At 35.4% G+C, this 24,179-nt stretch overlaps 1 non-coding gene across 1 annotated transcript; it reads left to right on the forward strand.

The window, feature by feature from the left end:
• Window positions 1-14,357: 14,357 nt before the first annotated feature.
• LOC131178043 (U6 spliceosomal RNA) lies at window positions 14,358-14,459 on the forward strand. The gene has a single exon (XR_009147174.1). It is a non-coding gene; the product is annotated as a U6 spliceosomal RNA (small nuclear RNA).
• Window positions 14,460-24,179: the final 9,720 nt, after the last annotated feature.

Raw genomic sequence — 24,179 nt, forward strand, 5'->3', positions numbered from 1 at the left:
CTGCCCAAACTTAGTTTACACTATTCCAGTAAATGACCGAATTCTACCGGTAAATGATGGGGGTAATTCCACCACCATAACCACAGCCACAACCTCCACCAGCACCACAAAAGTCCCATCTGGAGAAACTGCAAAAACATGGGGCTGTGGATTTCTTTGGAAAGAGGGAGGATAATCCCATGGCCATAGAAAACTGGTTGGATAGAACAATCAGAGTGCTGAAACAACTTAATTGCACCCCCGAGCAGAACCTGGAGGGTGTTGTGTCCCTACTTCAGGATGATGCATATCAGTGGTGGGACACGAGAACGGCGAGGTACAACTGAGCGGATCATGCAGGAATTCTTCCTCACAGAGTTCAAGAAGAAATATGTTAGTAAAGTGTATTTAGAAGAGAGAAGAAGAGAATTTATCAGTCTGAGACAGAGACAATTATCAGTGGTAGAATATGAACGTGAGTTTGTCAAACTGTGTAACATTCTCATTTTAGCTAATCCGTACAGTCTACTGTTCCGGTGACCAGTGTCGGTCCAGACAGCTAGAACGTTCGGAAAAATATTTAAACTAAAGTAAGGAACTAAAAATTAACTCAAATATTAATAAGAAAAAAATTTAGGAAAAATTATAAAATAATTTTTGGGACTCCAGAGAAGGGTCATTGAGGTTCTTATAGCATTAGAATGCCAAGAAAATACTTAGAAAAATATTTCAATCGGTATAGACAATTTTGGCCCGTTAAGCCAGACGGAGGGCATTTTGGTCATTTCGTCTTCAGAGATGATTTTTGGGCCAACTTTTCCAGTTAAATAAATAATTTATATAACATAAAATATGATTAAATGTTGTCAAAATTTTAATTGAAATTAATTGGACAAGAAAATGATGGAAAAATGAAAGAAATTGAAATTATGACATCATAAGGATGTCATTAAAAGTCTCCAACCCAATCAAGTGTTGACACATGTCACCAAGGTATTTAAAAAGACTTAATTGGCAGAAAAAGAAAGAAAAATAAGTCCAAAATTCGGGAAGCTCCTCTCTCCTTCTTCTTCATGCCGCCCCCTTTGCCCTCCATAACCAAAGCTTTACCAAGCTTGATTTCTTGGGTTTCCATCCATTAAAACTTAAAATTCTCAACACAAAAACTTGCTCTTACACCTTGGTGATTCTTTTGGGAGCAAAAAGAAGAGGAAAACAAGAGCTTTAGCAAGTGGGAAAATCTCACTTCTTTGTGGTTAGTGACCTAACCATGAATTTTTCTTTAAATTCATGTTAAGGACTTTGAATGAGTGTAAATTACAAAGAAAAAAATTGTTGAATACCATTTGTATGTAAACCCTAGATTTTTGGTATCCATGGTTAGGGTTTGATTGTGTTGAGTTTAATGAAATTAAAAGACTATCATGGCTGCCCACAACATGTATTTACTAAGTGGATTGATGAAATGAAGTGAAAATGCATGTGGGGTAATGTTTGAGTTAGGGTTTGGGGTGGAAAAATGGGACTTTGACCATGTGATGATGGAAGTAGGCTTTAATGGTCAATTAGTGACCATTTGGTCTGGTTTGAATAAAAAATGAAGTGTTTTTAGTGATGGGATTTGGGTTTAGTGTGGCTACCCTAAGTGACCTGCAGAATTGGACATGAGTCCAGTAGGTTTGGGCAGCCATAACTTGAATTGTAGAGGTTCAATTGGTGCAAGGCCAATTGAAAATGAAACTAGACACATAATGGCACAATTTTGGTGAAGAAAACATGCCCATTAAACCAAACCAAGTGGATCAAAAGCTTGCCCTAATCTGGGTGACCTGCAGTCTGTTTCTGCAGAATGACCAAATGAATAGTGTTTGTTCATTTGGCCATAACTCAATGTAGAAAGGTCCAATTGACCTGAAATTTTACCAGCAATAAGATGAGATATAGACCAACAACTTTCATGAAGGAATCTAACTCAAATTATGAATAGAACTTATCCAACAAGTGAGTTGTAGTCACTATTCACTGCACTATAGATATGGTCAGTCCAGAAAAATTTCAATCCGGCCAGTTGTTGTTTTTGGACCATAACTTGAGATACAAAACTCCAAATGGAGTGATTCAAAAAAGGAAATTCAACTAGAAAAAATAAGGAACAACTTTCATGTTGATCATTTTGCCAAATTCCCATTACAAAAATGACCAATGGAACAGTAAAAATGAAGCATGAAAACTGAAAATTCTGCTTAATTAACATTAAGCTTAGAAATGGTATTGGCAACCAATACCAACAAATTTTGAATGTAAAATATGGTATGTTGGGAGTATTAAAACCAATGTATCTTTTCTCTATGCAAAAGTCAACATTTTGGTTGACTAATGAAGTGAATAGTAACACCAAAACTTGAAATTCAAAAATTGTAAAACTCAAAAGTGTAAAATGCCCTAGTATACCTAACAAGATTGGTTTGGATAGCTTGGCATGCCAATAGGGTTCTGTTAGCAGTACTGCATATGGCTTCATGCCATTCTATGTTTCATGGCTTTCCCATGCCATTCTGTGAAAAAAATAGCCTTTGGCTATGTTATTTGAGTTGATATACTTGGGTTTTAACCCTGATCATTATTACAGCTTATTAGTTGTTCTGTTGCACACCGGGAGGCACAATGTGACCGATGGTATGATGATCCGAGGTACTTAGTACCCAGTGCCAGTTTATCCATTTATCCAGTCCAATTAACTAGTATGGGTTACTCAGGTAATGATAATAAACTTTACCAAAGTTTAATCAAATAATAATGAAATTAATGTCAGAAGTTAAGTATACCAAAAATATAAGCACACATTCTGCGTATTCGTTTCATTTTATGTTATTTTGTATTATTTTATATTGTCACAACTAAGCAAAATTGCTTAGCGCGTCGCTTTTGCCATGCGCAGGTATTGGAGACCTAGCTAGGGAGCCCAGCAGACATCAGACAGGGTGAGCCTTCAGAGCTGCATCCGAGATCCAGAGTCACCTCACATTTGCACTGCATATGGTAGGACCTTAGGACTATAGGTGGCCCTTTTGTATTTTGCATTTTGTATTAGTTTGGATTGTAACTATAAACTCCTATAATTATGTATTAATATAAATATATGAAATTTCATAGTATTGAGATTTTCTGCATTATGTATGTTGATGAATGAAATGTTGAAGAACTATTTGTGAATATGTTTCAAGTGATGAAGTGAACAGAAAAGTTTTGAAAATAGTATTGTGATTTGCGATTGAGATTTTGAGAATGACTTGAATGTGTATAATGGAGTTTGGATTTGGAAATTATATTGGAAGTGTTTTTAAGCAGGTTCAGAAGAACTGTTTTTCTAATTTACAGCCAGCACTCTGCCGGATTTTCTATAAAATTTGCGGATAAATTCATATTTATCAAAATTGAAAATAAATGAATTATAAAGGGATAAATTGCAATAGAAACATAAATTGGTCTCCAGCACACTGAGTGGCATAACTTGCTCGGCTACACTGTAGACGGGTAAGGGGTGTCACAGATTGAGCTGGTATGGGAGGGAGATAGTCCCTACAGGAGCAGAGAGGTGCAAAAGGTTCAAGGAAGGGCTCAATGACAATATCAAAGTCATGATAACAGCATTGGAGATCATAGATTTTGCTAAATTAGTAGATGCTGCATCAAAAGTAGAAAGGGTCCGAATCAATGAGCAAACTAGAAGGGAAAGATAGCAGAAGAGGGGTCCGGGTCAGTCTAGTTCATTTTTTGCTCCCAGTAAGAAGAGTAAGGGTCCTCTTGCTCAGGGTTCAGGACAACCACAAGGTCAGGGTCAGTCTCAAGGGCCCAGACAACAGTTCACACCTAGGAGAGGCCAGTCCACACCATCAGTGGGCAGCTCTCCAGGGACGGTGTTCAGGGGACCAGCCCCAGCATCTTCTGCCTGTCCGTACTACCAGAAGTGGCATAAGGGGGACTGTTGGCGAGTGACTGGTGCATGTTTATGGTGTGGATCTACAGAACATCAGATCAAGAATTGTCCAAAGAGGACTACTACATTTGCTCCAACACAAGCTGACAGACCTGCTCCTACACCACAAAGGGGTAGGAAGCCTGGTAAATCTGAGGTAGCTGGTCCATCACTGAGGCTTGCATCCGAGTCAACTAAGAGGCCAGAGACTAGAATACCTGCCAGGGCGTATGCTATCAGAGCTCAGGAGGAGCAAGTTGCCCCGGATGTCATCAGGGTTACGTTCTCCCTCTACAACACTTTTGTGCATGCATTGGTGGATCTAGGATCCACTCATTCATACATCTACATCAAACTACCCGTAGAGAGGGGAGTTCCAGTAGAGGAGAGTGATCAAGACATTCTAGTCACAAATCCACTAGGCCACAGTGTGGTAGTGAATAAGGTGTATAAAGGTTGCCCGTTGAGGATTCAGGGGTATGAATTCTCGGCAGACCTAATTGAATTGCCCTTCCACGAGTTTGACGTGATTTTGGAAATGGACTGGTTATCACGTCATTAGGTAATAGTTGATTGCAAATTGAAGAGGATTTCTCTGAAAACTTCTGAGGGTAATGAGATTACTGTTGTGGGTGAAAGGACAAATTTCCTGTCCAATGTTATCTCAGCCACAGTTGCAAGAAGATTGATGAGAAAAGGCTACGAAGCTTACCTAGCACACGCGGTTGATACTAGGCAGGCTAAGCCGAACCTGTGTGATATACCCACAGTGAGAGACTTCCCAGATGTGTTTCCTGAAGAGTTGCCTTGTTTACCACCAGAAAGGGAAGTTGAGTTTGCTATTGAGGTAATGCCGGGTACAGCACTAATTTCTATTGCCCCTTATAGGATGGCCCCCACTGAATTGAAGGAGTTGAAAATTCAATTACAGGAGTTACTCGATAAGGGGTTCATATGCCCCAGTGTGTCACCATGGGGAGCTCCGGTGCTGTTTGTGAAGAAGAAGGATGGAACCTTCAGATTGTGTATTGATTACCGGCAGTTGAACAAAGTAACTATGAAGAATAAATATCCATTGCCCAGAATTGACGATCTATTTGATCAGTTGAAGGGAGCCGGTGTATTTTCAAAAATTGATCTCAGATCAGGGTATCATCAGTTGAGGGTAAAGGATACAGATGTGTCAAAAACTGCATTTAGAACTCGGTATGGGCATTATGAATTTTTAGTGATGCCGTTTAGGTTAACAAATGCACCAGCAGCATTTATGGACCTTATGAACCGTATCTTTCATCCATACTTAGATCGGTTTGTAATGGTCTTTATTGATGATATTCCGGTGTATTCCAAGACCAGGGAATAACATGATGAACATTTGAGGATTGTTCTACAAACCCTGCGAGAAAAGAAGTTGTATGCTAAGTTGTCCAAGTGTAACTTCTGGATGAGTGAAATCTCTTTCCTTAGACATATAGTATCAGCAGAGGGGATTAGAGTGGATCCCAAAAAGATAGAAGCAGTGATGGAATGGAAGCCTCCTAGAAATACAACTGAGGTCTAAAGTTTCTTGGGGCTAGCTGGGTATTACAGAAGATTTTGAAGGGGGTTCTCTCTTATAGCTGCTCCAATGACCAAGTTGTTGCACAAGAATGTGAAATTTGGCTGGAACGCCAAGTGCCAAGCCAGTTTTGAGAGGCTGAAGGCTATGTTGATAGAAGCACCAGTGTTAACACAGCCAGTGTCGAGAAAAGACTTTGTGGTCTACAGTGATGCCTTACATAATGGGTTAGGGTGTGTATTGATGCAAGAGGGGAAAGTGGTCGCCTATGCTTCCAGGCAGTTAAGGCCACATGAACAAAACTACCCTACTCATGACCTGGAGTTAGCAGCAATTATCTTCATACTGAAGATATAGAGGCATTATTTATATGATGAAAAATGCTATATCTATACAAACCATAAGAGTCAAAAATATTTGCCAACCCAGAAGGAGCTCAATCTTAGACAAAGGCAATGGATTGAGTTCCTAAAGGACTATAATTGTGTGATAGATTATCATCCTGGGAAGGCAAATGTAGTTGCTGATGCCTTGAGCAGAAAATCCATCACAGCTTTAAGATCACTAAATGCCTATCTGTCCTTAGCTCAAGATGGAGCTATTTTGGCTGAGTTACAAGTGAGGCCAAACCTGCTACAGCAGATACAAGATGGGCAGAGGGCAGATGAAAAATTAATGGCCATTGTGGAGAAAATTCTAGAGGGAAAGGAAACTGATTATGAGGTGAAAGCAGATGGGTGTCTGTATTACATAGGAAGAGTTTGTGTACCAGATGATGGGGAACTGAAGGCTAGTATTTTGAAAGAAGTATACACTAGTGTTTATGCTATGCACCCGGGAAGCACAAAAATGTATAATGATTTGAAGCCTTATTATTGGTGGCCTGGTATGAAGAAGGATATAGCTGAATATGTGACTAAATGTTTGACATGTCAGCAAGTTAAAGTAGAACATCAAGTTCCATCAGGATTGCTACAGCCTATAAGCATACCTGAATGGAAATGGGACCGGGTCACTATAGATTTTGTTAGTGGTCTACCTCTCACCCAAAGGAAGCATGATGCAGTATGGGTGATAGTGGATAGATTGACAAAGTCAACACATTTTTTGCCAGTTAGGACTGACTACTCACTAGAGAAGTTAGCAGAATTGTATATCAGTGAGATAGTTAGATTGCATGGAATCCCACTTAACCGAGACCCACAGTTTACATCGAGATTCTGGAAAAAGTTGCAAGAAGCCTTGGGCACACAACTCCGCTTTAGCACGGCTTTTCATCCTCGAGCGGATGGGCCGGTCGAGCAGTAATCGAGTAAACCTAGAAATTAATTGAATTTTCACAATTAATAAATTAAAATGATAGTAACAATGTGAATTATGTGATAGATCCTGGAGGATATGCTGAGGAGTTGTGTCATTGAGTTTGAGGGGAGTTAGGATAGATATCTCCCACTGGTAGAATTCGCATATAACAATAGCTACCAAGCTAGCATTCAAATGGCTCCGTATGAAGCACTATATGGGAGAAAATGTAGAACCCTAGTGCGTTGGACTGAATTGGGCAAAGATAAGCTGGTAGGATCAGACCTGGTGAAACAGACTGAGGAGAAAGTAAAGATAATCAAAGCTAACTTGAAGGTTGCCTCAGATAGACAGAAATCTTATGCCGACTTAAAGAGAAAAGAGATAGAGTATGCAGTTGGTGATAAAGTATTTCTCAAAGTCTCACCATGGAAGAAAGTACTGAGGTTTGGAAGAAAGGATAAGTTAAGCCCTAGGTTCATTGGCCCATATGAAGTCATTGAATGTGTGGGACCAGTGGCCTATTGGCTAGCTTTACCACCAGAATTGGAAATAATCCATAATGTATTCCATGTTTCTATGCTGAGAAGATATCGCTCAAACCCTTCACATGTCATTTCCATGGAAGAGATTGAATTCCAATCGGATTTGACATATAGAGAAGAACCTATACAGATCCTAGCTCGGGAAGTGAAGGAATTGAGAAATAAACAAATTCCACTGGTGAAAGTACTTTGGAGGACCACCACACTGAAGAGGCAACTTGGGAAAGTGAAGAGACAATGAGGCAATAGTTTCCTCAACTGTTTGCATAAGGTAAATTTCGAGGATGAAATTTTTATTAGAAGGAAAGAGTTGTAACATCCTCACTTTAGCTAGTCCGTACAGTCTACTGTTTCGATGACCAATGTCAGTCCGGGTAGCTAGAATGTTTGAAATTATAAATAGACTAGAGTGAGGAGTTATAAAGAAACTAAATAAAGCTCATAACAATCAAGGAAAATTTTTAGAAACGAAATACATTAAGGTTAAACGAGCCGAAACCCCAGTGATGAGTAACCCGAAGGGAAGTGACGGTGAAGGCCGTTAGCAATCCTAAACTCGGGGGAAAAATTATTAAATAATTTTTGGGACTCCAAAGAAGGGTCATTGAGGTTCTTATGGCATTAGAATGCCAAGAAAATGCTTAGAAAATTTTTTTCTATTAGTACACACAATTTTGGCTCGTTAAGCCAAACGGAGGGCATTTTGGTCATTTCATCTTCAGAGATGATTTTTGGCCAACTTGTCTAGTTAAATAAATAATTTATATGACATAAAATGTGAATAAATATTGTTAAAAATTTAATTGAAATTAAATAGACAAGAAAAAGATAGAAAATGAAAGGAAATGGAATTTTGACATCATAATGATGTCATTAAAATTCTCCCACCCAATCCAATGTTGACACATGGCATCAGTTTATTTAAAAAGACGAAATGGGCAGAAAAATGAAGAAAAAAAATCAGAACTCTCTCTACTCTTCTTCCTTGCTGTCACCCTCTCCCTCCATAGCCAACCTTACTAAGCTTTTTAAAGCTTGATTTTCATAGCTTTTACCCAACTAAACCCTATATTCCCAACACAAAAAATTGTTCTTACATCTTGATGAGTCTTTTGGTAGCAAAAAGAAAAGAAAAAGAAGAACCTTAGCAAGTTGGAAATTTCACTCCATTAGAGGTTTGTGACCTAACCTTGATTTCTCTTTAAATTCATGTTAGAAGACTATGATTAAGTGCAAATTACAAAGAAATTTATTAAATACCATGTGTATGCCCATCCCATAATTTCAGCAGCCTTGGTTAGGGGTAAGATTGTGATGATTTTTATGGAGCTAAAATGGTAGTATGGCTGCCCTTAATATGAATCTCTTGAGTGGAGTAATGAAAGGTAAGTGATAATGCATGGTTGAGATAGTTAAGTTAGGGTTTGGGATGAAAATGAGACTTTGATCATGTGATGATGAAAGAAGGCTTTAATTGTCAATTATTGACCATTTGGCTGTGTGTGAATAAAAAATGAAGTGGTTTGTGTAGTGAGAATTGAGTTTGGTGTGGCTGCCCTTGGTGACCTGCAAGACTGGGCATGAGTCCAGTAGGTTTGGGCAGCAATAACTGGAATTGTAGAGGTTCAATTGGTGCAAGGCCAATTGGACATGAAACTAGACACATAATGGCACAACTTTGGTGAAGAAAATAGTATTTAGTCATTTGATCATAACTCAGTGTAGAAAGGTCCAATTGACCTGAAATTTTACCAGAAACAAGCTGAGATATAGACCTAAAACTTTCATGCAGAACTAACCCAAATTATGACCATAACATATTCAAAAAGTGACCTGCAATCACTGCTCAAATTACTATAGATTTGGTCAGTCCAGAAAATCTGGAAAATTTGTAATCCGGCCAGTTGTGGTTTTTGGGCCATAACTTGAGCTAAAAAACTTCAAATGGAGTGATTCAAAAAAAGAAATATAACTAGACAAAATAAGGAACAACTTTCATGTTGATTATTTTGCCAAATTCCCACTGCAAAAATGACTAATGGAATAGTAAAAACAAAGCTTGAAAACTTAAAATTTTGAACAATTAACATTAAGCTTATAAATGGTATTGGCAACCAATACCAACAATTTTAGAATGCAAAATGTGGTATGTTGGGAGTATTAAAACCACTGTACCTATTGTCCATGTAAAAGTCAACATTTTGTTGACTAATGAATTGAATAGTAAGACCAAAACTTGAATTTCAAGAATTGTGAAACTTCAAAGTGTAATATGCCCTAGTATACCTAGCAAGATTGGTTTGGATAGGTTGGCATGCCAATAAGGTTCTGTTAGCAGTACTGCATATGGCTTTATGCCATTCTGTGTTTCATGGCCTCCCATGCCATTTTGTGACATAATAGCCTTTGGCTATGTTATTTGAGTTGTTATACTTTGGTTTTATCCCTGATAATTATTACAACTTATTAGTTGTTCTGTTCCACACCGGGAGACACAATGTGACCGATGGTGTGATGGTTCGAGGTACTTAGTACCCAGTACCAGTTTACTTATTTATCTAGTCCAGTCGACTAATATGGGTTACTCAGGTAATAATAATGAATCTTACAAATTTTTAATCGAATTATACTCAATAAATACCAGGAATTAAGTCTACCAAAAATATAAATATAAACACACATTCTGTATATTTATATTATTTTAGTTATTTTATTTTATTTTATTTTATATTGTCACCACTAAGCAGAATTGCTTAGTGCATCGCTTTTGCCATGCGCAGGTACTGGAGACATAGCTGGGGAGCCCAACAGACATCAAACCGGGTGAACTTTCAGAGCTGCATACTGAGTCCAGAGTCACCTCACATCTGTAGTGCACTTGGTAGGACATTAGGACTATGGGTGGCATTTTGTATTTTTCATTTTATATTAGTTTTGATTGTAATTACAAACTTTTGAACTTATGTGATAATGTAAAGTTATGAAATTTCATGTTATTGAAATTTTCTATATATTAAGTTGAAAAAATGAAATGTTGAGAAATATTTATGAATGTGCTTCAAGTGATGGTGTGAATAGAAAAATTCTGAAAATAGTATTGAGATTTCGAGATTGAGTTGAAATGTGTGTATAATGGAGTTCTGGATTTGGAAATTGTATTGGAAGTGTCTTTTAAATAGGTTCAGAAGAACTGTTTTTCCAATTTATAGCCGGCACTCTGCCGGATTTTCTATAAAAATTTCGAAAAAAATTCAGATTTATCAAAAATTGTAAATAAATGAATTAAAAGGGATAAATTGGAATTGAAATATGAATTGGTGCTCCGGCACACTGAGTGGCATATCTTACTCGGCTACACTGTAGATGGGTAAGGGGTGTCACAATAATATACAAAATACATAATATGATCTATATGAGCCCTATCTACATGCATTTCTGAGGAGGTGACAACCTTGAACACTCTGCAGATCAGACTCCAAAATCTCTATATAGTATTCACTGGGCTTTAACTTCAGTACCTGCGCGAGGAAACAAATCCATCGCGCTAAGTATTGTAGCTTAGTGGTGCAAAAATATAGCAAGAAAATAATATACAAACAAAGGTAAGAATAAACCATAGTTCGAATAATTTAGATTTATAATTAATTTAGTTTCTAATATTAACTATCCTCTATCTTGCCATATTCTTCTTTGGAGGTGCTCACTCCAGAAATTTGCATTAATAATGCACCAGATACGAATAATCTAAAATTTAAACTTATACTTATATTCTTATGTAAGTCACATTTGCAATATTTATTTATGTTATAATTCTTCTACTAGTCTTTTTATCACTTCCTTGATACTTTTTAAGTTGTTTACAATCATTTCGTAATATTTAAAATTTTTAGAACTAATTTAATTTACTTCAAACCCTTCTAAGAAACAAATTTATGGAGCTAATCTAATTTATCTCAAAACTTCTTACTCATTTATTTGCTTTCTAGCATTTTTAATTGCTAATATTCATAACTTATTTTAATAAATTAGGCTGGCCAAGTAACCTATGACAGGCTTACTAAACTGGACAACGGGTCATTGGCACTGGACACTGCGGTGCCTCGGGCCGTCATACCATGGGACGCGGAACATCAACCACGTATGCAGTCAGTATGGCTAAAAAGCCATGATAACACATAATCGGGCATAAAGCCATGAATGTGGGCATAAAGCCATGAATGTGGGCATTAAGCCATGAATACGGGCATAAAGCCATGAATACAGGCATAATGCCTTTTGCAATACTGCTAAAACAATACCCTATTGGCATGCCAATCTATCCAATCTGACACACATGTTTAGGCAATACATGGGCACATAGTACCATTAGGAGTCTATATGTTTCATCATTTCATTATATTTTTCATTTATATTTTTATAGCATTCTAATTTTGTTTATAGTGGAAGCATAATTTCCAAATTCACATTTCTAGGTAATTTATGCATTCATCTTAATATTCATACTAATTTCAATTCACATTCATTTGATGTCACGTATGATTTACATTCAAACATCTTTCCTTTCTCTCTTGATGGGAACCTAAATCCCAAATGACACTTTTATCTCATTTATACATTCAACAATCTATTCATGTAAAGTACATTTCATATTCAAGTGGTATCACTTATGTTTTATTAGACCTACTAGTAATGGGAATACAAATCTTAACTATATACTCACATAACTTAAATGTTCATTAAGTCATTTAGGTAAATTACAATTTCTATTCCAAGTAATCCATGAACATTTCATGGATTCCAAATTTCATACCTTAATTTCCTCTACCAATTTAGTTCTTACACTTTGTGTCTTTGTATTACTATTCACATTACTATTCACTCAAATTATTGACTTTTTAATACATAATAAATTTATTGAACCTAAGTTCACCAAGATACCACATTTTGCATTTTATTTTTGTTGGTATTGATTTCCAATACCATTTCAAAGCTTATTTTATGTTATTCAAAATTTTCAGATTTCATACCCTAAGTTTACTGTTCCATTGGTTATTGTTACAGTGGAAATTTGGCAAAATTTTCTTCATCAAAGTTGTTCCTTTATATGTCTTTTTAAATTTCCTTTTTGAATCACTCAAATTGGAATTTTTTAGCTCAAGTTATGGTCATTTTACCATAACTGGCCGGATTGACCTGTACCCAGAATTTTTGGACAATTTGGTTCTGCTAGATTTGGTGACCTAAGTTTGGTTGGCAATTTGACTAGGTTATGACTAGAATTTAGATTTGTGTTCTTCATTAAAGTTGTAGGGTATGTCTTAGCTTTCTGCTGGTAAAATTTCAGATTAATTGAACTTTTCTACACTGAGTTATAACCATTTGAACAAATACTGTTCATTTAGTCATTTTCCAGGGATAGCCTGTTGGTCACTCGGATTAGGGTAATTTTTAGGTCAACTTGGTTTAGTTTTTTGGGAAGGGTTCCTTCATCATAGTTGTGTCATTATGTCTTATAAAACTTTTTCCATTGGTTTCATTGCATTTGGATTTTTGTAGACCAAGTTATAGCCATTTTGCCAAAACTGGTCGGGTGAGCTTTAGTCTAGAAAATTCTGGGTAGAATGGTTTTGGTCAGTTTGGTGACCTCACTTGGGCCAGCAATTTCATTTGGTTAGAGTTATTTCTGAGCTTGGTGTTCTTAATGAAAGTTGTATTCCTATGTCTAATCTTTCCAATGACACAAAAATGAGGTCATTTGGACCTGTCTAAAGGAAGTTATGGCCAAATGAATAGATTCATTTGATCAATTTTCTGGGTTCAGTATTTGGATTTCCGGATTGAGATAGTAAATTGGTCAAGATTTGGACAGAATTTGGGCATAGTTTCTCCATGAAAAATGGGGTATTTTGTCCTAGGTTTCATCTCCAATTGGCCTCACACCAATTGGAGCAACACAACTCCAGTTATAGCTCAAACAATACATTGGACTCAAAGATCCAAATTTCCTGCATAAGAATCAACACTCCCAAATTCAATTCTCCCAACTCCACAAACTTCATTTGACATATTTAGCACTTCTAATGGTCATTAAATCATCTCAACATCATCAAATTCCAAGCAATAATACAAAAACTATGTTAGGTCAAAACCCTAACTTATAATTTCAATCTTAATCATACATCCATGCAATTTGATTTCTAATGCCTTAAACTTCATTAATCAACTTCACTAACTAAAACAAAATCATCAAAACCATCAATTTCATTTACTTCCTAGGACTGCCACAAATTGAAACTTCAACATATTCCAAGTTTTCTTTCCTTTTCATGCCATTTCAACTTAATCAAGCATGCTTTTCATGCTTAGGAATGAAAAAGAGTATGGTTAGTGCACTAACCTTTGTGTGCAGAATTTTCCCTTAGCTAACTTTAACTTTTGCTTCACTTTCTTGGCAACCAATCACCTTAGCAAGACTTTAGGACAATTTTTAGTATTAGGACTTAGGGTTTTTATTGTAACGATCGGACTCCAACCACTAGAAGAATTGTCCGCTTTGGCCATAAGCCTCACGGTTTTGTCCCATAAGTGGAATGGAGAACTTCCCAGAAGGTCACCCATCCTAGGATTTCTCTCAAGCAAGCACGCTTAACCCTGGAGTTCTTCCAAATCTCTAGGCCATTCCACCAAAAGGCGCCTCTAGTGATTAGTTTTCCCATTTAATATATCATTACTTTTTGAACCCAAGACCATGTCCGTACTTTGCCTTAGGCAAATCTCACATCGGCAAAACACAGAGATGGTCTTGGGTTCAAAAAGTAATGATATATAAAATGGAAAAACTAATTACTAGAGGCGCCTTTTGGTGGAATGGCTTGGAGAGTTGGAAGAACTCCAGGGTTAAGCGTGCTCACTTGAGAGAAATCCTAGGATGGGTAACCTCCTGGGAAGTTCTCTATTCCACCTATGGGACAAAATCGTGAGCCTTATGGCCAAAGTGGACAATTTCTCTAGTGGTTGGAGATTGGAACGATACAGAGAAGATTAGCATGGCCCCTGTGCAAGGATGACATGCACAAATCGAGAAATGGTCTAAATTTTTAGTTGGAAGAACTCCAGGATTAAGCGTGCTTGCTTGAGAGAAATCCTAGGATGGGTGACCTCCTGGGAAGTTCTCCATTCCACCTATGGTACAAAACCGTGAGGCTTATGACCAAAGCGGACAATTCCTCTAGTAGTTGGAGTTTGATCGTTACAATTGGTATCAGAGCCGCTCGCGTGTTCTCTTGGGCGATGGTGGGGCAAACCTCAGCGAGGACGCTGAGTCCTGAAAGGGGCGGGGGGGGGAGAAAGGTCCCTTAGGAAAATCCTACATCGGCAAAACACGGAGATGGTCTTGGGTTCAAAAAGTAATGATATATAAAATGGGGAAACTAATTACTAGAGGTGCCTTTTGGTGGAATGGTCTGGAGAGTTGGAAGAACTCCAGGGTTAAGCGTGCTTGCTTGAGAGAAATCCTAGGATGGGTGACCTCCTTGGAAGTTCTCCATTCCACCTATGGGACAAAACTGTGAGGCTTATGGCCAAAACGGACAATTCCTCTAGTGGTTGGAGTCCGATCGTTACATTTATGGTGAAAACCTAAGGGAAATTGAGCTAAAGAAAAGAAAAATGGTGGATGGGAGAGAGGGATGAGTCTCAGCTAAAGGAATAAGAAAGAAGCAAAACAGAATTTTCTTTTGATTTTTCAGCCCATTTAACTCATTTTAAGTGGTTTATAATGAGGTGTCAAAATGTGATTGGGTGGGAGTGCTTAGTGACATAAGCATGAGGTCAAAATTGCAATCTTAATTTAATTTCTTTTCTTTTCTTTTCTACTCATTTCCAAATCAATTTTTAGCAATATTTATTCATATTTTATATCATAATAATTATTTACTTAACTGGACAAGTCGGCCAAAAATTATCTCTGAAGACGAAATGACCAAAATGCCCTCCATTTGGCTTAACAGATTAAAATTGTTTGTACCGATTGAAAATTTTTTCTAAGCATTTTCTTGGCATTCTAATGCCATAGAAACCTCAATGACTCTTCTGTAGAGTCCCAAAAATTATTTTATGAATTTTCTCTTGGGTTTAGGGCTCCTAGTTGCTAGGACCGTAACTTCCCACTGGGTTACCCATCGCTAGGGCACCGGCTCATTTAACTAGGTTGTATTTTATTTCTAAAATTTTTCCTAAATTTTTCTTATTAATATTTGAGTTATTTATGACTCCTCACTCTAATCTAAATATATTTTTCCAGACGTTCTAGCTGTCCAGACCGACACCGATCACCAGAACAGTAGAATGTGCGAAATTGCTACAGTGAGGGTGTTACATCTACAACCTCTCTAAGGCAAATCCCTAATTTCTAATTGGTTAGCAAGGCTTGAGAAGCTGGTTTAGGGGCTGCCATTGGTGATCTTGATGTGGACAAACTCGAGGGACAACATTTGGGGTCCTAGGTGCTTTCCAAAGGTACCAATTGCATCTACAGTGCATCAAAAAGTTAGTGCACATATTCTTATATTAATCTAGGGTTCTAATGAATTAATTTGTTAATTCAAAAATCTTAAATGGAAAATGTAGATCCTAATACATATTAAAAATGTTTTAATATGCAATTGAACATTGAAATCAATTAGGTACATAATGAATCTTGCATGATGCATGAGACCATAGAAGAAAAGTTTTGAATTCAATATTCTAATCTAATTGTAACACCCTCACTGTAGCAATTACGTACATTCTACTGTTCCGATGACCGGTGTCGGTCTGGACAGCTAGAACGTCTGGAAAAATAATTAGACCAGAGTGAGGAGTCATAAATAACTCAAATATTAATAAGAAAAATTTAGGAAAAATTTTAGAAATAAAATACAACCAAGTTAAATGAGCCAGTGCCCCAGCAATGGGTAACCCAGTGGGAAGTTACGGTTCTCGTAACTAAGAGCCCTAGACCCTGGAGAAAATTCATAAAATAATTTTTGGGACTCCAGAGAAGGGTCATTGAGGTTCCTATGGCATTAGAATGCCAAGAAAATACTTAGAAAATTTTTTCAATCGGTACAGACAATTTTAGTCTGTTAAGCCAAACGGAGGGCATTTTGGTCATTTCGTCTAAGGAGATGATTTTTGACCAACTTGTCCAATTAAGTAGATAATTATTATGACATAAAATAGGAATAAATATTGATGAAAATTAAATTAAAAATGAGTAAAAGAAAGAAGAAAGAAAGATAAACCGACAACTCGGTAAGAGCAAAATTTGGTCAATTAAATTTGAGGGTCCAATATTGACCAAAAATGATGATTATTAATTTAATGAAGCTAAATTAATTTAATTAATTGAAATTATGAAAATTAAAAATAATTATTGAAAAGTCAAATTATAATGATTATAAACTTCAAAATAATTTCAAATTTGCCATTCTACTTATTTACCATATTGCCATTAAATATTTAATTATTATATAGGTTAATTATTGAACAAAAATCTGCATTTTTTTCCCTTCTTCTTCCCGTCACTTGCCTTCTTCTCTTCTTCTCTAAAATTCTCCATTAAAAACCCAAAATCCAAAGCTTGAAACCCAAAGTCACAACCAAATTTTTTCTTGGAAAAATTATAGCCCACCCTAAACTAAAGCCTAATTAGTAGAAAGCACTCAAAACCAAAAAAAAAAAAAATTGAGTTTGGGGCAAGAGTAATTTCAGCCAAGGTGGACCAAGAAGGAGCTTCAAGTTTTTGATTGATTAGAAGGTTGAATTGAAGTTGAGTGAAGCTAAGGAATAAGGTTAGTGCTAGAAATTCTCTTGAAATTTAAAATTTATGCAAGTTGATTTAGGGTTTGCTCAAATATGGAATTTTGTGTTGTGACTTTAATTTGATGATGTTGAGGTTGATTATTGACTATTAGAAGTATTATAGATGCGAATTGAAGTTTGGAAGTTGGGTGAAATTGAAAATTGGGAGTGCTTCTCTTATGCAGGAAATTTGGACCTATGAGTCCAGGGTATTATTTGACCTATAACTGAGGTTGTGTGACTCCAATTGGTATCAGGCTAATTGGAGGTGAAACTAGACACATAATGGCACAACTTTGATGAAGAAACCATGCCCAGAAAATCAAACTAACTTGACCAAAAGTTTGCCCTAATCCGGGTGACCTGCAATCTGCCTGGGAAAAATGACCAAATGAACAGTATTTGGTCATTTGGCCATAACTCAATGTAGCAAGGTCCAATTGACCTGAAATTTTACCAGCAACAAGTTGAGATATATACCAACAACTTTCATGAAGAAACCTGACCCAAATTATGACCATAACTAGTCAAATTGCCAACCAAACTTGAGTTACCAAATTTGGCAGAAACAAGTTTACCCATAATTTTGGGTTCTGCCCAATCCGGCCAGTCATGGTTTTTAGGCCATAACTTGAGCTAAAAAACTCCAAATGGAGTGATTCAAAAAATGAAATTCAAATAGACAAAATAAGGAACAACTTTCATGTTGAACATTTTTCCAAGTTCCCACTGCAAAAGTGACAAATAGAACAGTAAAGACAAGGCATGAAAACTGAAAATTCTGCCCAATTAACATTAAGCTTGGAAATGGTATTGGTAACCAATACCAACAAATTTTGAATGCAAAATGTGGTATCTTGGAGAACTTAGGTTCAATAAATTTATTATGTATTAAAAAGTCAACAATTTGAGTGAATAGTATTGTGAATAGTAATACAAAGACACAAAGTATAATAACTAAATTGGTAGAGGAAATTAAGGTATGAAATTTGGAATCCATGAAACATTCATGGATTACTTGGAATAGAAATAGTAATTTACCTAAATGACTTAATAAACATTTAAGTTATGTGAGTATATGATTAAGATTTGTATTCCCCTTACTAGTAGGTCTAATAAAACATAAGTAATACCACTTGAATATGAAATGAAATTAAACTAGATGGATTGTTGAGTATAAATAGGATGAGGTTTACATTAGGATTTATGTTTCCATTACAAATAAAGATAATAACACATTGTATGAGTTATGAATTCATATAAATATTGTAATGAATAAATGAATCACATGAAAATATAAATGAAACATTAGTTCTATTTATAAGAGAAAGGAAGAATGTTTTGAGTACAATGGTATATGAACACCATTGTTGTGAATTATGATCATATAAATGATCAAGTGAATGTATGAATTATAATTGAAATTTATCATGAAATAATGAAGTGATAAAACACAATATATTAATATTTAATGATATTATGTGCCCTTGTATTGCCTAGACATGTGTGTCAGATTGGATAGTTTGGCATGCCAATAGGGTATTGTTTTAGCAGTACTGCGAAAGGCTTTATGCCTGTATTCATGGCTTTATGCCAACATTCATAGCTTTTATGCTCGATTATGTGTTATCATGGCTTTTTAGCCATACTGACTGCATACGTGGTTGACGTTCTGCGTCCCATGGTATGACGGCCCGAGGCACCGCGGTGTTCATTGCCAACGACCCGTTATCCAGTTTAGTCAGCCTGTCATAGGTTACTTGGGCAGTGAAATTTATGGAAATAAGTTAAGAATACTAGTAATTAAAAATATTAGAAATCAAATAAATGAGTTAATAAGACTTCAAAAGAATTAGTTAGAATTATGAAATGATCCACACCACATAAAAAAATTATTAAGCAAAATGCTAAAAGAGTTGCAAAAATAGGTATAACTTAACTAAATATTTTAAATGTGCCTCCTATTGCCATATGAATATAAACTGAGTATTTTTATTAATTATGTATATTGTACATTATCACTGTGAATTTAGGAATTAAACGCTTCCAAAGCGGAACAAATTATAACAAAAGATAATTAATACTAGACACATTGTATTAAATTAAATTGATTCTTAAATATTCAAATTATGCTTCGTTCTTTCTTATTTGTATATTATTTCCTTGTTATATTATTGCACCACTAAGCAGCAATGCTTAGCGCGATGGAATTGTTTCCTTCGCGTAGGTACTGAAGCTAGAACCCAATGGACGTTTGACTGGGAATTTTGGGAGTTCTGATCTGCAGAAGTGTCTGAAGTATTCAAGGTTGTCACCTCCTCAGCAATGCATGTAGATAGGGCCCATATAGATTATATTTTGTATTTTGTATAACATGCTAGATATTGTATTATAATGTAGATTATGAACAGGTAATTAATAGGAATGCGATATAAATTAATAAATTAGCTTTTTCATATGTAATTAATTTATATATCATGTAAATTATGAAATTATGTAAATTAATGAAATTTGAAAATTTTACTTATGTGATTTGAGCATGAATGAGATTGTATGGATTTGAAGACAGATTTGAAATATATAGATAATGCATGGAAATGAATATAAAATTGAGATATATGAATGAGATTTGAAATATGAGAAAATTATGAGAATGATTGATGAGAAAATTATGATTAGCATGGATAAGATTTTATTTTAGAAATATTGTTGAATTTCAAACAGGTGAATATTGAAATACGCCAAACGATAATAAAATAGGGGAAACTCTGCTGGTTTCTCCGTCGAAAAATAATTGATATTAAATTAAATGAATTCAAAATTATTTATATAAAAAAAAGTAAGATAAGTTAGGGTGCTCCGGCACCGATTGTAGCACGCCTTGCTCGGCTACACTGTAGTAGAGTGAGGGGTGTTACACTAATAATTTTCATACTTCCGCTCCTTCACAATCAATAACACAACTTAGGTCATGACATAAAATTTCCAAACAATGCCTTGTTATACACCACGGCAAAGCAATCTCAACCCCACTAATCGAAATCAATGAGGGAGGTGGCTAGCTAGCTATATAAGTACTCATCCAATCTCAACCTTAGACTTGCAAGCCAGAGAGGGAGGAACATAGTCAATCTCAACCCCATAAATGAAGGAGGAACACAATGATATTGTCATGTCAAGTGTGAATCCAAAACCAAATTCAAAATCATATTGTTTAAAGGTAATAACGTGTCGAGCATTTGTAGTGAGTTATAAAACAATATCATAAATTTCATTATCCTTTTTGTGAGCATATGTCATACCTTACCCCTCTGTAAGGCATAACATGATCCCGTAGTATACTTAATAAATTACCAAACTTCACCTACCGATAACCCATTAGATACACTACAAGGGATTTTAATTTTCTTACTTTTTGAAGGTGGTGAGCATTTCTAGCAAGTATTAAAAATGTTTAATTGAAGTTTAAAAGTTAGGTAAGATTTTTGTCCATTTTTATTTTTCTACAATTTTTAGAAAAATTTTGGCAAAGTGTCAGTTGTATTTAAGAAAACCAAAAATTTTGACCTGTAGAAAACACTTCCAAATATTTTACTTCATCAAAATCAACCACTAACACAACTGAATTCAGCACAAATTTACTCCATCTCCACAATTCAATGCAAATTTCCACAATTCATAATTATCAACTCAAATACTTTCAAAAATAACATTGAATAATTTCATTTACATTCATCAGTCTAAATTTACATCAGAAAATCTAAAATATTTTATTACAAGTTTTGTACAATTGCTCAAGACCAATTTACAGAGTGTACATATAGTCATATACATCAAAATAAATATATACAATAAGGGTATAATGTAATACCCGATAAAAGATCCAAAGGTAGTACTATGATCCTCAGTAGCTCACTCGACTACTTTACTACTCTCTACCTGAGACAGCAATAAAAAGCTATTGCTGAGTACAATGACTCAGTGGTGCATAACATACTAAAAATACTAATTTATGCATAAATTAAATCACACTTATCCAAATATGGTACTGAAAATGGTACACAGATACAAAACACAATTTAAAATTTTAGTCAAATAATTTTTCACTTTAGAAGTCAAAAAACAAATTTTATAAAAACACACAGTCATATCATGCCATTAATATATTGTTCATCTCAATAGCCATAGGCTTATGAGGAATACCAAGGCTAGCTAGCTCATGACACTGTGGTTACAAAACTATCTTAATAATTTTCTAAACATTTATTTACAATTCATCACATACCACTAAATTTTCCAACAATTTAGGTCAAAAGCATATTGTTCCATCAAATCACAATTTCCAATACAAATAAGTCACAATTTATTTATTCAAAACAATTTTCCAAAGAAAATTTACAGAAAAATTCTATGTTGTGCACAAACCTCGTGCAAGTCGCATCTAGGCCTTGACTCGATGTTTCTTTTCCTTTCTCCGTATTCTTCTCAACTGAAACACACAATTTGCAGTGTTTCAGTATCATAACTTATAATAAATCCAATAAATAAATTTATGTCTACTTAATTCTAATCTTAATATGCTTAAAATCATGTTCTTAAAAATTTACATTTCGGGGTTACTATTCATGGCACTATTCAAGTCAAAATGTTAACTTTCTCATGCTTAATAGGTATGTGAATTCCAACTACACCCATATACCATATTTTGGGTGCCTAATTTATTGGTTTTGGCTGTCCTTTCAATTTTTAGGTCTCCTAATGACAATTTTAAATTTTCAGTTTTTGTGCCCTGTTTTACACTGTTCCATTGGCCTGGTTACTGTGAGAATTTGGCTAAGTGTCCTTCATCAAAGTTGCTCCTTATTGTCTTATCTTTAATTCACTTTTTGAATCACTTCATTTGGAATTTTGTAGCACAAGATATGGGTATTTAAATAAGGCTAGCCGGATTGGTTTTTAACCCAGAATTCTAGGCTTGTTTAGGTTCTGGCAGTTTTAGACAACTAAATTTGGGTGGAAAAATGACTTGATTATGGGTAGAATTTGGGTTGGTGTTCTTCATCAAAGTTGTAGTGCTATGTTATACCTTTCCAATGCCATAAAAATCAAGTCATTTGGACCTGTCTAGCCCAAGCTATGGCCAAATGAACAAACACTATTTATTTGGTCATTTTGGTACAGTGGCAGTGCAAAATATCAGGGTTTGACATAATTGTTCACTATTTAAATGTCATTTTCTAGGTATGGTTTCTCAATGAAAAATGTGTCATTATGTATCTACTTTCATTCCCAATAGGCCTCATACCAATTGTATTAGTAAAATTTCAATATTGGTCCCTCAAAAGAACCTAGGTCAAACTGCCAGATTGGGACCCCTAACCAATCCAAATTGCTTTTCAATTCTACCAATTCCAACAAATCACAAATGGTCTCAATTGACCATTTCTAACCTCAATTAAGGTCATTTGCATCAATTGACCATTTTCTCCAATTTTTCCCCCAAATTTCAAAGTTCAAGAATCTTAATTTATTAATTTCATTCACTCAATGAAATCAAAGTGTATATCCTTAATCTACATTACACTTCTACATCACTTAAACTTCATCAAACTCAAAAAATTTTAGTCCCCCTATAAGCTGGTCGAATTCCACATGTAACGCACACACTTGACTTGTTTCATTTCTTTCATCAATTCTAAGTTTATTTCACATACATAAACATAAAGCTAAAGGGGAATTGAAGAGTTAGAACACTAACCTTGACTTTGGATTTCAATCTTCCAATTCTCTCCACTTTCTTTCAAATTTTCTTTATTAATCTTTTTTACAAGTAGAAATAACAAGGTTTATGGGGGATTTTTGGGGAATTTAGGGTTGACTTGTGGAATTAAAAGCTTGGATCAAGCTTTAATGGAAGATGGAAATGGAGGTTTGAGAGAAAATTGGAGAGAGAGGGATGGCACAATTTGAGGAAGATGAAGCAAATTTTATTTCTTTTAATTTTATATGTTTTTATGTTAATTTGACTTAGTCAAAAATTAAGGAAACCAAAAATTTATTTTGACATCATATGTGATGTCATCAAAGTGATTCAATAATTCCATTTTTCAATCTTTTTCTTTTCCCTTTTATTTTTCAATAGTTCTTTAATTTAATTCTCTATTTTGAAATTTTCATTTCTTCGATTTTATTGGACAATTAGTTCAGGAGCCACCTCTAAGTGTGAATTGACCAATTTGCCCCTCGTCTGATTGACCCGGTTTGTAAATAATTTGGTATTTCTTTCAGATCCCTAACCTAATTATTTAACCTACTTACCAACTATTTTCTGTGATTTTCTCTTTTCCATTAGGTTTGCAATAGTCCTTAGAACCGCAGCGTCACATTTTCTGGTTCAAAATTAGGGTTAGAACTGACCTCGCAGTCACTTTCCGGTAAGGTCACCCATCGCTGTAACTCCTGGCTCATTTAACTTTTCATGCATTGTTTTTCTTATTTATACTTACCTATCTGGTAATCACTATTAATTTTAATTCAAGGCTTTTCTAGGTGTCTTAAACATGGTTCTAATCCTCTTAATTGTCCGGACTGACACCGGTCACTGGAAAAGTGAAATATACCAGGCTATATATATAGGGGTGTTACAATTCTCCCTCCCTTAAAATAAATTTCATCTCAAAATTTTTACCTGGCAACAATCTCTGAACAACTATGGCTGCTATCTCCTCATATCCTCCTCTCGTTCCCAAGTAGCTTCTTAGCTTGAATGATGGTTCCACAGCACTTTAACTAAAGGTATCTGCTTGTTCCGTAGCTGCTCCATCTCATAAGCCAGAATCTCTATGGGTTCTTCCTCATATGTGAGGTCTGGACTTACTTCAATCTCCTCTACTGGTAGTATATGAGATGGGTCTGATCTATACCTCCTCAACATGGACACATGGAAGACGTTATGTATCTTCTCTAACTCTGGAGG

Source organism: Hevea brasiliensis, chromosome 2 (assembly GCF_030052815.1).
Source record: "Hevea brasiliensis isolate MT/VB/25A 57/8 chromosome 2, ASM3005281v1, whole genome shotgun sequence".
NCBI classification, from domain to species: domain Eukaryota; kingdom Viridiplantae; phylum Streptophyta; class Magnoliopsida; order Malpighiales; family Euphorbiaceae; genus Hevea; species Hevea brasiliensis.